The sequence below is a fragment of the Pinus tabuliformis genome, chromosome X (genome assembly GCF_031772625.1).
Source record: "Pinus tabuliformis cultivar Carrire ecotype Pingquan chromosome X, CPIR1, whole genome shotgun sequence".
Taxonomy (NCBI): Eukaryota; Viridiplantae; Streptophyta; class Pinopsida; order Pinales; family Pinaceae; genus Pinus; species Pinus tabuliformis.
The window spans coordinates 886,016,161-886,029,647 of NC_142308.1; positions in this window are offsets into that span (position 1 = coordinate 886,016,161).

Consider the following 13,487-nt stretch of genomic DNA (forward strand, 5'->3'; position numbering starts at 1 on the left):
CATATTTTTAAGCCCAAATTACTTCTAAAGTCCAATGCATGTCAATAGCAATCATATATAAAAGGGCACAACTTATAGGTATTTTTTAATAAAATAATATTATTGATATTTGTCGAGGAGAAAAATTAATCATAGTGAAATACAAGCCCCATCTATTGTCAAAGTTAGTTTTAATTAAAATATAAATTATTTTGTTTATCAAAATAATACTAATAAAATGACATACACATCATAATAATGATGATGACCAGGAAAATGATGGATGATGCAACTACTATCCACCGAGGGTAAGAACTATTTATCATACATTTATTTAATAAAATTCATTATTAATTGAATTATGTTGTTTCTAAGATCAAATAACTTGACAATAAGATCACTAAGTTCATTTTGGTTTTCATGGGTTAATCTATATATATATATATATATATATATATATATATATATATATATATATATATATATATATATATAGATATTCATAATGTGACGAATGTTAGAAAATTGGGATTTAATATTTGCATAGGCTATGCAATCCACGGAAAAAACATTTTTCACCTTTTTCCATTTTTCACAACTTAATTTCTCCATAGGCATTTGAAACATCCTAATAATTTTAATAGGGATGATGGATGCTAGTTAAGCCAATCTCGGAAACCCACCATCCATTTCTTATCATCTAAACCCTTTCCCTCTAATTTAAATCCTCACCTTTCCTAACAACCCCACCCCTGCCCCCTTTAGTTTTCTCCTCACCTTTCCCTTCCTTGTAGATCTTATGATTAATATTTCTCTTTACATAGTCAGTTCTATTCCTCATTATGATATTTAATTAATTTAGTTTTCTTATTAAATTACCTTTCCGATTTAAGAGTCTTTGATAAAACTAATAAAGTTAGGGTATTGAATCATTTTATAATATCTCTTTCCGAAATGTTGACCTTTTGACTCTCGACTCTCTCCAATCACAATTTTACATTTATATGTTGTAATTCCATATCATTCCAAGATGATTTATTTCTATAATTTTTCATCTCAATAATAATATGCCCTTAAATATTATAATTGATTATGTCTTTGATATAATTTATAAAATAATAATATTTTTAATTATGTCTTTGAAATAATTTATAAAAATAATAATATTTTTAATCATAATGTTTGTCTCACCCTTTTTCTGAAATTTTTACCCACTAAAAGTATTTTTTAATCTCTTAATTGTAATTTATTCATTTTAATCATTTTATTCATTTACATATATTTCTTTCCAAATGTTGACCTTTTGACGTTTGACTATCTCCAATCCTAATTTATATTGTTATCCAATTTCATCCGAATTTTATTTATTTATTTCTATATACCTTTTTCTTTAATAATAATATGACCTTAAATCTTATAATTAACTAATTATGCCTTGATATAATTAATAAAATAATAATATTTTTAATTTTAATGTTTGTTCCCCTTTTTCGAATTTTAAGTGACTAAAATAATTTTTAAATTTAATTTATTATTTTAATCATTTTATTTATTTATATTTCTATTTTCAATGATTTTAATTTAATTAACAAATCTTTGAATGATAAAAAATATAATTTAATTTCAATTTTAAATCAATAATTTCTCTCTCTATAGTTTTAGTCAAAATTATAACTTATGTAACGTTCCTTTAGTGTTTCTAACAATAATCGCTAATTGTTCCCCCAATTCTCTATATATTCTCGTGAAACACTCTTGGTGTCATCAATATGCTTCCTACCCCTGAAAATGGGTGAAATGTTTGCATGAAACATTGGGCTCTTCAAACAATACACACATGATTCGTGAAGTTCTAAAAAACAATATGTTCACATATTGTCCAACTATAATTTTCACTATTCAAATCTAACATAAATGTTATCTTATTTGAATAATATTTATTTTCTTCTTTAAACAAATACATATAGAAAGATAATTTTAACCTACTAACATAGAATAAATGACCTCATTATATGGTAAATCTTTTTTTCCTTATTCTCAACTTCATAATAAATTCGTAACTACCTTTTAAACTTCGTTGTGATAATACTATTACTATTCTTGATATCCTAAAGGGCATTATCTTCGCCATCCCGAAAATAGAGCTAGTATGAAACATCCGAATCCCATACACTCATGAGCCTTGGATATCTTGTTTTCTAATAACAAAAAAGAGTCTTTCTTTCTTCATTTCACCAAATGCTTTAAAACTTATCTTGTTTATGACTATTTTTAGACCAAAGTTATCATTCCAACATTGGCTAATCCTTGATTCAATATTACCATTCCAATTTAACTTATGATATATGCCAATTTACTTATATGTAGGGACTTTATCCATGTTGCGTTTACAGAAACAGAATGAGAATATGTAACATGCCTAGACTTAGTTATCAATATCTTTATTTTATTAGTGTTCATAAATATCCTATAACTAGTCCCCAATCATATAGTATTACCATTTTTCGAGGTAAAAAAAAAAAAAATTAGCTTAAAGAACAATATCTTTTTTGAGAACATGATAACTACTATTGCATACCTAGGGAAGCTTTGAATTGGTTCATGTAAATGTTGAAAAGAGTTAGGAATGAAAGCAATTTGATTTGACTTCTATATTATGAATACTTTTTTCTAAACAATATATTTCTTTTACAAAACACTATCATAAATAATATTAAATTATAATTTTAAATATTAAAATATACATAAATAAAATAAAATTAAAAATTAATTTATACATAAATAAAACAATATAATTAAAATAATCTCTATAATATAATAAAAAAAAAGTTTTTTCACATAGAAATTATATTATAATTTTTATTAATTTATTGTATTAAGAAACATTTTAGAAAATATTATTAGAAAAAAAATACCACATAAAATCATATTTAAAAATAATAAAATAATACTTATCTTAATAAATTAAAAATGGTTTATTGCCACTTTACTTTCGACTAATCGTGTGCATAGAAAAATTATAAATAAATATTAGTTTTTAAAAATTATATCGAATGGACTACATTTCTTGTAAGGTCTAATTATTTTACAATCCGCAAAACGCAAAAATAAATCCGAAAGGCTTCAACGTGGGGTATGAATTTGGACAAAGTCCTAATAACTATACGGTGCCTTTTGATCTCTCGAAGAAATAATGATTGCGGGCCCATGAACCTCCTTGGGCAATGATCGTTAACTTGCAATAGAGTTAAAAGGAAAGTTGTGTTTAATTTTCTTTTTTTTTTCATGTGGTTCACGAGCACCTTGGTCAGTGAGTGATCGCTACGTCCAGGGAAAAATCTGGGCGATAGCTAGGCTAAATCGCCCCTCGGCCTACTGCAAGACCTGACCCCAAGGGCTTCGGGTGGATTCGACCCTGTGACCTCCCGATGGCGAGGCACGGTTTTTGACCAACTGAGCTAACCCTTGGGGCTTTTGTGTTTAATTTTCTTATCTCATATATTCGATTATGTAACGTCAAAAGAAAGGCAAATGGACGTTTTCGTTTTGTATGATATCGAGTCAATGGAATAGGTGAGTGTCGGGGCTTTGCGTGTGAGAACGATGGTACTCTTTAACTAAAAAATCTACACTTTAACAATGTGGGGGCTTTGCGTATCTATATGATGGTGGCAATATTTTATAATTGTATCGTTTTTCTTTAACGATTCATGCATTATCTCGAGGTTGGAAGCGGAAAAAGATAGGAGCTTGTGGGATTTTATAAAAACTAGCGGATTTTGCGGCCTTTTAGCCCTTGCTTCCAATTTCATCGGTTGAGCCAATTTCAAGGGTTGAGCGTGGAAGGGTTGGACTAGTTTAAAGTACAAATAACATGAATAATGATGTTGGTGCAGTTGAAAGGTAGCATTACGAAGGTCGTTGCAATGAACAAAAGAGTGCTTGAAATTGTGTAAGGTGGTTGAAGATGATAATTAAGAGGGTGTGAAAATTAAGGACAATGTTCTATTAAGGAGATTGTAACATGCCCAACATTTAAACTTGTTGAATCATATTATAATTGAGATTAATCATGTTATTGACTTTTATATGCACATGTAAATGGAAAAATACAGGGAATAATTGTAATTACAATTTTGATACCAACTACTGAAATGGTGAAGCCTTGATACGATATAGATCATGTGAAGCCATGAGAAGAGGTATGTCAATAAAGGGGAATTGGATGTTCATAGTTGTTAATGGATTATTAGCTAAGCCAAATGTTATAACAATCAAGATTGTCAACCTTACCCAGGAAAATATCAACTCGGCCCGTCCAACAATAACTTCCACTAATTATGAGAGGAGTGGGAAGTAGTACATGGATTGGTCAAGAGTATGGGTTGTCTACCTCTTGAAGAATTCACTAGAAGTATTTGATATAACCAACATGATAAAATTTTACAAAAAATGCATCAACGAAGAAACTTGTGGAAAGTAGTATTTTTAGGGAGGACAAAAGAAATTAAAGCACTCTTCCCCATAAAGAACACTAGAAGAAGACACCTACATAGAGGAGAATCCACAAAGGGAAGCAAAAGAGGAGTCTCATAATAGAGAGGAAGAAGGGATTCTCAAGAACAGAAGGGAGCTTCCTCATGAGAGAGGATGCACTTATGGAGAATGTGATGAGAGTTCATATGAGAGACAAAAGGAAAGACAAAGATGAATCCTAGTTCGATTAAGTTAAGTGTATGAAAGAGAGTGGTATTCATCCTTACGCTACTTATAACCTAAAAGATATTGGAACTAGGGTGATTTCTTTATGGAGTAGCTAAGAAACCACCCATAGTATTTGGGTAGAACATTAGACTTGGTGTAATCCTAACAAAACTAATGGATCTAACTAGATGAAGAAGACTAGCTTTACAAATCCACCCTAAATTACTATGTGAGAAACCATCACAATTTCTTGGTATGCCTTAGGGGAGGCCAATGGAAAGAAAGGTTCTAGTGTAGCTAAATGTACAATGGGATAGAATTTGGCTTACTCTTCATTAGTTATAGGCATCATTTGATAGAATCAAATAAGTGCCCTTGTGGGCTTAGATCTATAACGTTAATGAATATTAATGAAATTGAAATCATGTTGATGAACTATGTATCCATGAGCTTGCTTGTTAAATCAATATCACAACCAGTGTGTTTCTTTTTTATGTTAGGAATGGGTAAATTGCCAATAATTCTTATATGAGAGGGAAGATTTAGTTTTAAAGACTATGATGATAGGGAAAGTCGTAATATACCTATTTGTAATTATTTAGGATCCTTTGTAATGTATGGTGTGCTCCCAAAGAAATGGGGTTGATAGATTTGTCATCATAGTTAATGTTGAGTTACTAACTAAATACCTATCTTATGCATGGAACTAAATATGGCTAAGCAATAGCAAAAGTTAACCCGTTATCCTCTTAGACAACCGTGATCACTAGTTGGCTCTTTCAAAGATCTATCTTTAGCAATTGGCGAAAGCAAGAGACTTTATTTTTAGTTAATCCCTACATAAGTGGAGATTTCTATTATTTTAATAGAATACAAAAAATTGGGAATGGAACTTCACACTGAACCTCATTGGAAATTTGAGGATCAAGTTCCCACATGGTTGGTTTTTCTATGAAAATTTTGGGTTGAAAGGCCTCACCCCTAGCCCATGGTCACTAAGATGAAACACAGGCACTAACCATGTGCTAAAACCTAGCAGTTAATTGAATACCATGTTACAAGAGAATTTGAAAATGTACACTACAAAAAATCCTAGGTAGAGCACAACCCTAATGCGTTGAACAACGATTGAAAAATAAATTCCAAATAACATAATGACACGATTGAGCATGCTGGCAGTTGTTGTCATTGATGTCAACAATTGTGATTGATGTCAAGTAATGAAAACTTTAGGTGGAGATTCTTGAGCTTTCATGCATGATGCTTATATTGTTATTGATGTCTTCATTGTTTTTCTTAACAATGTGCTAAGTTGATGATGACTTTTTTTTTTTCTAAGTATACTATCTTTGAAGGATTTTTTTCTATAGGTATCTTCTTAAAAAGAACATGATAAATGCTTAGCTAGATAGGGATATTAGAAAGATTTCTAATGATATATGGCATTTACCCTAACCGTCAATGGAGGAGGAGAAATTAAAGTTCCAAGTGCTAAAGTACTAACATGGTTCCAAAGGCTCAAGGTTTTAGGAGGGCACCACCTTATCAGATCATGGAATCCAGATTAGAAGGCATAAGAGTCTAGGAGGAATATTTTAATTGTCGATAAAGGCGTTGACCAGAATAATTCCTAGTCACATGGAACCTAAAGCCAGCACACAAGTTCTTATGGGACTACCTGACTAGAAGTGTTGTTGTGCATAGTCAACATAGTGGTGGGTGATGGAGAGGAAAAGCCCAAGGTTCTACCAATTAGTCATAGGGAGTTGATTATAAGAACTTAGGTGACTATGAGACTATTGATGGAAATTTAGTTCCCTTCGCATACAAAGAATCCAACGATGAATAGGAAGATGACAAGCATTGACATGTTTCTTGAGGTGCTAGGTGACAAAAACTTGTGGTAGTCCAATGATGTGACCCAATGAGATGATGACAAATGGAGGTGTTGTATGTAGTGATGATGTGGCATCCTATAACGAGGACACAAGGTAGGTGAATTTAGCCTTTTTGTGTGGCCAAGTGACCCTTTTTTGAGTGACACATGTGAGTGGCATGGGATGAGAAGTGGTAGAGGGATAACATGTCATATTAAGAAGAAGACACATGACAGTGACTTTGCATGACACATGGTAGACAGTGACATGGTAGATGATGTGGTAGAGTCTCAAGATTCATGCTAGGAAATTGTTTAGTAAAATTTTGTAGAGCTAATGGATTTGGAAAAGTTGTGGGCTTGATAGTCATCGACCATCACCCACTACCAATTAGCATGGTAAAAAGCATTGTGATCCAATGACAAGTGGTGAGAAACAAACAAAGAAATGTAGCACCATTAGGTGATAGGTCCATCCATTATAGTTCTCAATTTTTAAGCATGAAGAACAACTAATGATGACTACTTAGAGATATAACATGTTATAAAATGGTCTTTAAGTGGTGAGTGATGGGCTGATGAAGGACCAACACTCTATGATGGCCCTCAATCAGATTGGGATAAAGAATGGGTGCCCAGGGGCCTGTCAGCCATTGGCCATCAAGTTGTGGTAGAGCATAGAGAAAATCCATATAGATTGAGGGGAGACAAGTGCCTTTGGTCTTAAGCTAGTGGTTATAACTGATGGTCATATGTGAAAAAGGAGCTAAACCATCAAGGACAATGAAATAGAAATTTGGAGTTTGGGTGCCAAAATACTATAAGGGGCTTAAAGTCTATAGAGGTATACCTTATGCAAAACAAGGAGGGAGATTGTAGTAGGAAACATATGAGTTGTAGCTTGAGATTAATGAAGAAAAAGAGAGCTTCACTGTAAATAGGAAATGCGTAAGGGGTCCCAGAAGTAGATTTGAAATAAAGGAGAAAGTGTTATGCTACGAAGCGGTTAAGTATGAGAAAAGAGATAGTGTTGGCATCAATACATAATACATGCTGAGTTCGAATGTGACAAGAAGAGGTTGCTGCATAGAAATAAGAAAGAGAGTGGATATGAAATAAAGGAGGTAGTGTGATGATGCACAAAGGCTAAATATGATAAAAGAGGCAATGCTATCCTAGATGTGAAATACACATACAGTATGAATCTGAGAAAAAGAAGTTTCAGCAGAGAAAGAAAAGAAAATGGAGAAGATATAAATGTTGAGATTAGATCTATGCTTGAGGATAAATATTTTGAGTAGATCTAAAAGTTGTGATCAGATATGGGTTGTAGGTGAAGTATAGTTTTGAATTCGATCAAGGAATATGAAAAAATATGAGAACAAGTTGAATATTAGATCAAAGAATATGAACAAATATGAGATTTAAACAATTGATTCAATAATATTTTAATTAAATTTCATATGGATATGAGTTTGAAAATGGGATGAAAGAGGGTGTTGAGTCACTACAATAGGTTGGTGCATGCAGGTCAAGGGATTGGAGTTTCCTTCAAGTTGTTGCCTATAAATATTAGTCGGTTGGTACCTCCAACGGGTTGGTTCCTTCAAATAGTGGGAGTTGGTGCTTGCAAAGAAAATGGTGTTGGAACCTCATGTAGGTTGGTTCCTACAAAATTTGATGTAATATGGAGTTGGTGCTTGCATTTAAATCATAATGAAAATGAATTTATGGTTTTATCCCATATGGGTTTCCATTTAAACTTCTTGTGTTCACACTTTATATGTTGGTCTATTCCTATATTCTTTAATGTGATAGATTGGGTAAATAATTGCTAAAAGTTATAAAATATTGATTCACCCCACCTCCGCTCCCCTCTCATTATTTTCATAGTTTCCAACAATTGGTATTAGATTTGATTCCTCTAGGGATATTTTAACCACTAGAAGGTAGATCTTAAGGGCCCACAACAAACCAAGATTGGCTTTCCCCAAATGGATTAACATTATTGAATGGATCAAGTTGTGTACTCTCGATGGTAAGGATGGAAGCTTATCTAATGGCTTTTGACTAAGATGTATGGAATTATGTAGTGTATGGAAAGAAAAACAAGTAGTATAATACATAATCAATGAAGGCAATATTGAGTTGGTTGTATAAATAAAATTTGAAAAGGGTAATTTTTTGTGATACTACAAAAGAAATGTTGGATAACCTACAATGTATCTTTGAGGAAGAAGCATAAAAAGAATCAGATAAGATTGAATACCATGACTACTCAGGTAATGAATTATATCATGAAGAGGATCTTCTTTTCATGAATGTGTAAGCCACTGATTATGAAAAGGACAATTGATACTCAGAGGATGATGCTGAAGGTAAAGAAGAGGAAGAGGAAGTGAAATCCCTAGGTAAGCTACTATTCTGATGTAATTGTACATGAATAGGTCATTTATCTTCTAAATGTTCATATGACATTTCGAAAGAAAGGGATAGATATACATATAGTAGTGATTAAGGACATATACTGATGGTTATAGGAGATCAACATATCGTTCAAAAAATTGAATCCAATTAGCAAGAGATATGAAATTTAGAAATAGAAGGAGTTAAAAGTGAAATATACCTTGGATGTGAACTTGTTAAATCCTTTGACGAGATAGATGAAGAATAAGTTGAAGTATATCTTGAAGGAGAGATTATCAGTGATCTATATGAATTAAAGAAGGTGAGAAGTGAGAGCATGGGACTGAAGGAAAAACTATGAAATGTTGAAAAAGAAAGTCATTCCTATGATAAATAATTAATTAATCTTCAAAAGGTTCATTTAGAAGAAGCAAAAAAGAACCAAATAAATAATATCAAAGTAGTTAAAGGATAAGAAAAAGAGCTATGAAAGACTAGAAAATGAGAATAAAACACTAAGAAGGGAGTTATCTAAGAAGCAAGATAAATAAGGGCATACATATAAATATTCATCATTCATTATTCTAAAACAAAGAGTTAGAGGAATCCAAGAAAATTGAAATTGCTCTTGTAGAACAACTGGAAGAGAAGGACAAAGACTGTGAGAGCTAGATGAAGTGATAATATCTTCTAGAAAGGAATTAGAGAAAAAAAAGGATTGAGTGAGCCAAAAAATAATGTTTATTAAAGGATATGAACTATTAGATGAAATTATTGGTATTCAAAGATCACCTCTCATCAATACTAGTTTGTGTTATGAAGTAGAATCAGTTGTTTAATTTGAAGCGAAAGAATCAAACAACCTCATAAAGCACTAAATGGATGGAACATTAATGGAGTCTAATGTGATTAGTCACCTCAGTCACCTTCTTTTCCATTGGTTCTTATATCACTTACAGGTGGATACTTCACCTTCCTTAATATCCAGAATTTGAGTCGAAAGACGTCCTTTTCTAAGCCCATATATCTCTCTTTCTGATGCAAGAAAACCCGCGTATACCCACAGTATGCATGTCAAATGCATATATCCTGATTTTCCCAAGAAATTCAACTCTCTACCGAGTCAAATCATCAATTCTTAATGGTTAAGGCCCCTTTTATTAATTCTCATGTGAAAACATTTATTTAATAAACTTTATTATGAATATTTTATAATAGAAATCATGCAAAACACACATAACCATACATTTTTCTGCTTATTCCTCATCGTTGCACATTACCTGATGCTCCCTTATCGCAATCGCACTCTCGGGGTTTCACAGGACTCTTAAGACTTCTCCTTTCACATCCGAGATATGATAACACAACCTGTCTTCAGTATAATATAAACCACATTCATACATTATCGGGTCCGCTCTATATCACATGTCGCAAATCTTCTTGCTCAATCAATACCGCTCATCACAATGTCACATATCGCAAGGGTTAGGGGTCACGGTACATCTACTATGGAATACTTGCAATACGATCAAATATCCGATCCCATCGAAAATTGCAATCACCCATTGCATTTCCCATGTTGCAAGAATTGTGTCCCAAGGTTAAATCGTCCCTTTGAAATATTGTGATGCGAGATTCAACAATGGTCCTCCACCATTGATTTGAGCACTTGATCCAACGGTTAACAATAAGATCGCATATCACAATCGCAAACACTTAAGGTCGGGGTTCATTACTCCTGTGGTAAGTTGTGATGCGAGATTACTTACTCCATTTGCTGCGACTTAATCCTGGCCATTGATATATGAGATCAAATGGCTACTATGCATTAATGCTTCACTTCTCCGCTCTTCTCTTCACTTGGTTTTTATGCCATTCCTTCAGTTCAAATGTGGTTTCAGATTACTTCAATGGTTCTCGTCCTTCCACTATTCCACTGCGTGACTCCTCCTGAGCTTAATTATGTGAGTTCTCTAATCACGATCACTCCAGAACATTACTTTCACCCTTCAATCAAATCAATGATCCATTACGATCCTCTGTGTCATTCTTATCCTCTCTGTGTTCTGTCCGAACTCTACCTACATACATATATTATACAAAATCTTCTGACTCATTCATAATTCATCATTCAATATTCAAAACACACACTTACACAATTTTGGAATTTAATCTCTGTATATATATACAAACATTTACACAGTTTCTTTGGTCTGATATTCTAATATCAGTGGCCCCTATTACAATCTGTCTGCATTGTTGTGGGGAAAAGTATCCGACTCGGAATGACCCTATCCCTACTCTAAGGGTGATAGTTCCTTAGCAACAACTGAAAGTAAAGCTTTGATATTTTTCCTTTATGAAAGTACAGAGAAGGAAGAAAAGATTGACCAACCGATGTCTTTCGCTTTTGTCGATCCTGTCTTCTCTCTTTGCCTCTTGTTCCCAGCTCCTTGCTCCTTTTGCCAGCCCAGCTACACAAAGATCCTGCAAAAACAAGAGAGGGAAACTACAAGAAACATGTACTCATAACTGATGCATGGATTAGAATGAATCAAATATACAGATAAAAACAATACATCATTGCAATACAAGTATATAGGAGAACATCAAAGCTTTATTGATAGAAGAAAAAGGTTCTGAGAAGGTTACAACCATAAATGGCTCCAATCCAGCAGCACCTCCCCAGCAGCAAGAAATCTCCTCTTCTCCTCTATAAAAGCAATCACCCAATAGCTCTAACTGTAAACCAACAGCACTTCCTTGCTTTGCACAAAATTCCAACCTCCCTAGACCTCATAGAAGAGCTCTATATATAGGAGATTTGGAGAAAGGATGAGTCAGCTTGAGACTGACCTAAAGCTGCCTTGTGTCCTCTCCCTCTTCAGTTAAACTTCAGTTCTTGAGTCCACTTGGAGATCCTTGCTTCCACATGGAGATCAAGTACCTCTTACTCATCATAGGGCGAATTCCTTGAACCAAGTGTCAGTTTGGAAGCATCCTGGGCAGTTGACACCTTGCAGAATGACTGTGCCACTTGGCCAATCTCGCCCAGCGCAGGTAGCCTTCATTGGTTTTGACTTTCAGCGTAGGTACAAGGAGGAGCAGTTGACATTCAGCGCAGATGCTCAGTGGAGCAGCTGACATGATCCAAAAATAGCCTGTTTTTGAGTGTTTTCAGGTGGAGAACTGATAGGAAGTGCTGTGGTTTGCTGACCTTGTTCCTCTAGGGGTAAGAACAACATGTTTAGGGACTGAGGATCCCTGTAATTATTGACATTTCATGCTCCATGCTGCGAGGCACAAAAATGTCTATAACAGTTGCCCCCTAAAGTATGAGGCCGTTTATCGGGTGAAATGCTTTATCCAGAGGGTCCGAAGTTCATTCAAGTGCTGAGAGGTGCCCTGTAATACAATACAATACAATACATTATTTTTCATTCTGTTTTCATGATCTAGCTGAGGCGGGCATTCCCATGCTCAGCTTTATAAATACATTTTGGTACATAGAACAGACGATCATCTGATGGTAGACTGATAATTCTCTGCTGAAATTATCATCCTTTGAGTAGGATGATCATCTGCTGCAATGATGTACATGACAAATGCTTTTATATTTCCTGAATATGTATCGCAGCCCGGATGGATGAAACTAGATCTAGGGTCTTCAAACTCGTTCGATCTTCACTCTAAGTACAAGTCGATCCATGTGAGAATTTCGCTGAAGTCGAACATGGAAAGACATCGCTTGATTACCGGTCAATGATGAAAACCGTTAACAAGCGCAAGAGGAATCACCGATAATGATAATGACCCTCAAGGTACCGCAGTACAATTCACGTGGCGTGAATAAAGGACTTGGCGTCGAACGCCACGCAAAATCTTCTGGTCGAAGGTCATTGATGTATACCTGTCGCCGGAAGTGAGAAACTTGCCATTGAGGCATGCAAGCTTCAAAGTACTGATGGGGTTGTTCCTAGATCAACTTCTTGGATAATGAGCTGAAGTCGACAAGAAGCGATCCGTCAAAGGAGGGCCTTAATGAATCCCACATCAATGACACGGAACGGAGCTAATGATTTTAGTGGAGGTGAAAACAAACTGTGACATATGATTCAGGGTGGCGATCATGAATGGATGAAGGATAATGTATGGCAGTGGATGGGACATGGTTGACACTTTCAGAATGACCTCTCTTGAACATATAACGACACTGATGCGATGGATCGGTAGCATTACCCCAAAATGTGGATGGTTTGGCGAAGACCATGGTGATGAGACCGGTGAATGAAACAACCCAACCCGATGTGGTACGGAAGAAAAGTGTCATGTTCAAGAGCGACTTGCTACCATTAAGCTTTGATGTTCTCCCAATTTTTCCCCAGTCATTTCTGACCAGTACCTCTTTATTTTTGTCAAGCTTGAGGAGGATAACATATGCTTGTTCTATAACCTACCCTTCGGGCAAGCCCATCGCTATGATTTAACGAGCTTAGCGATAGGGAAACTCGTTCTTGTCTAA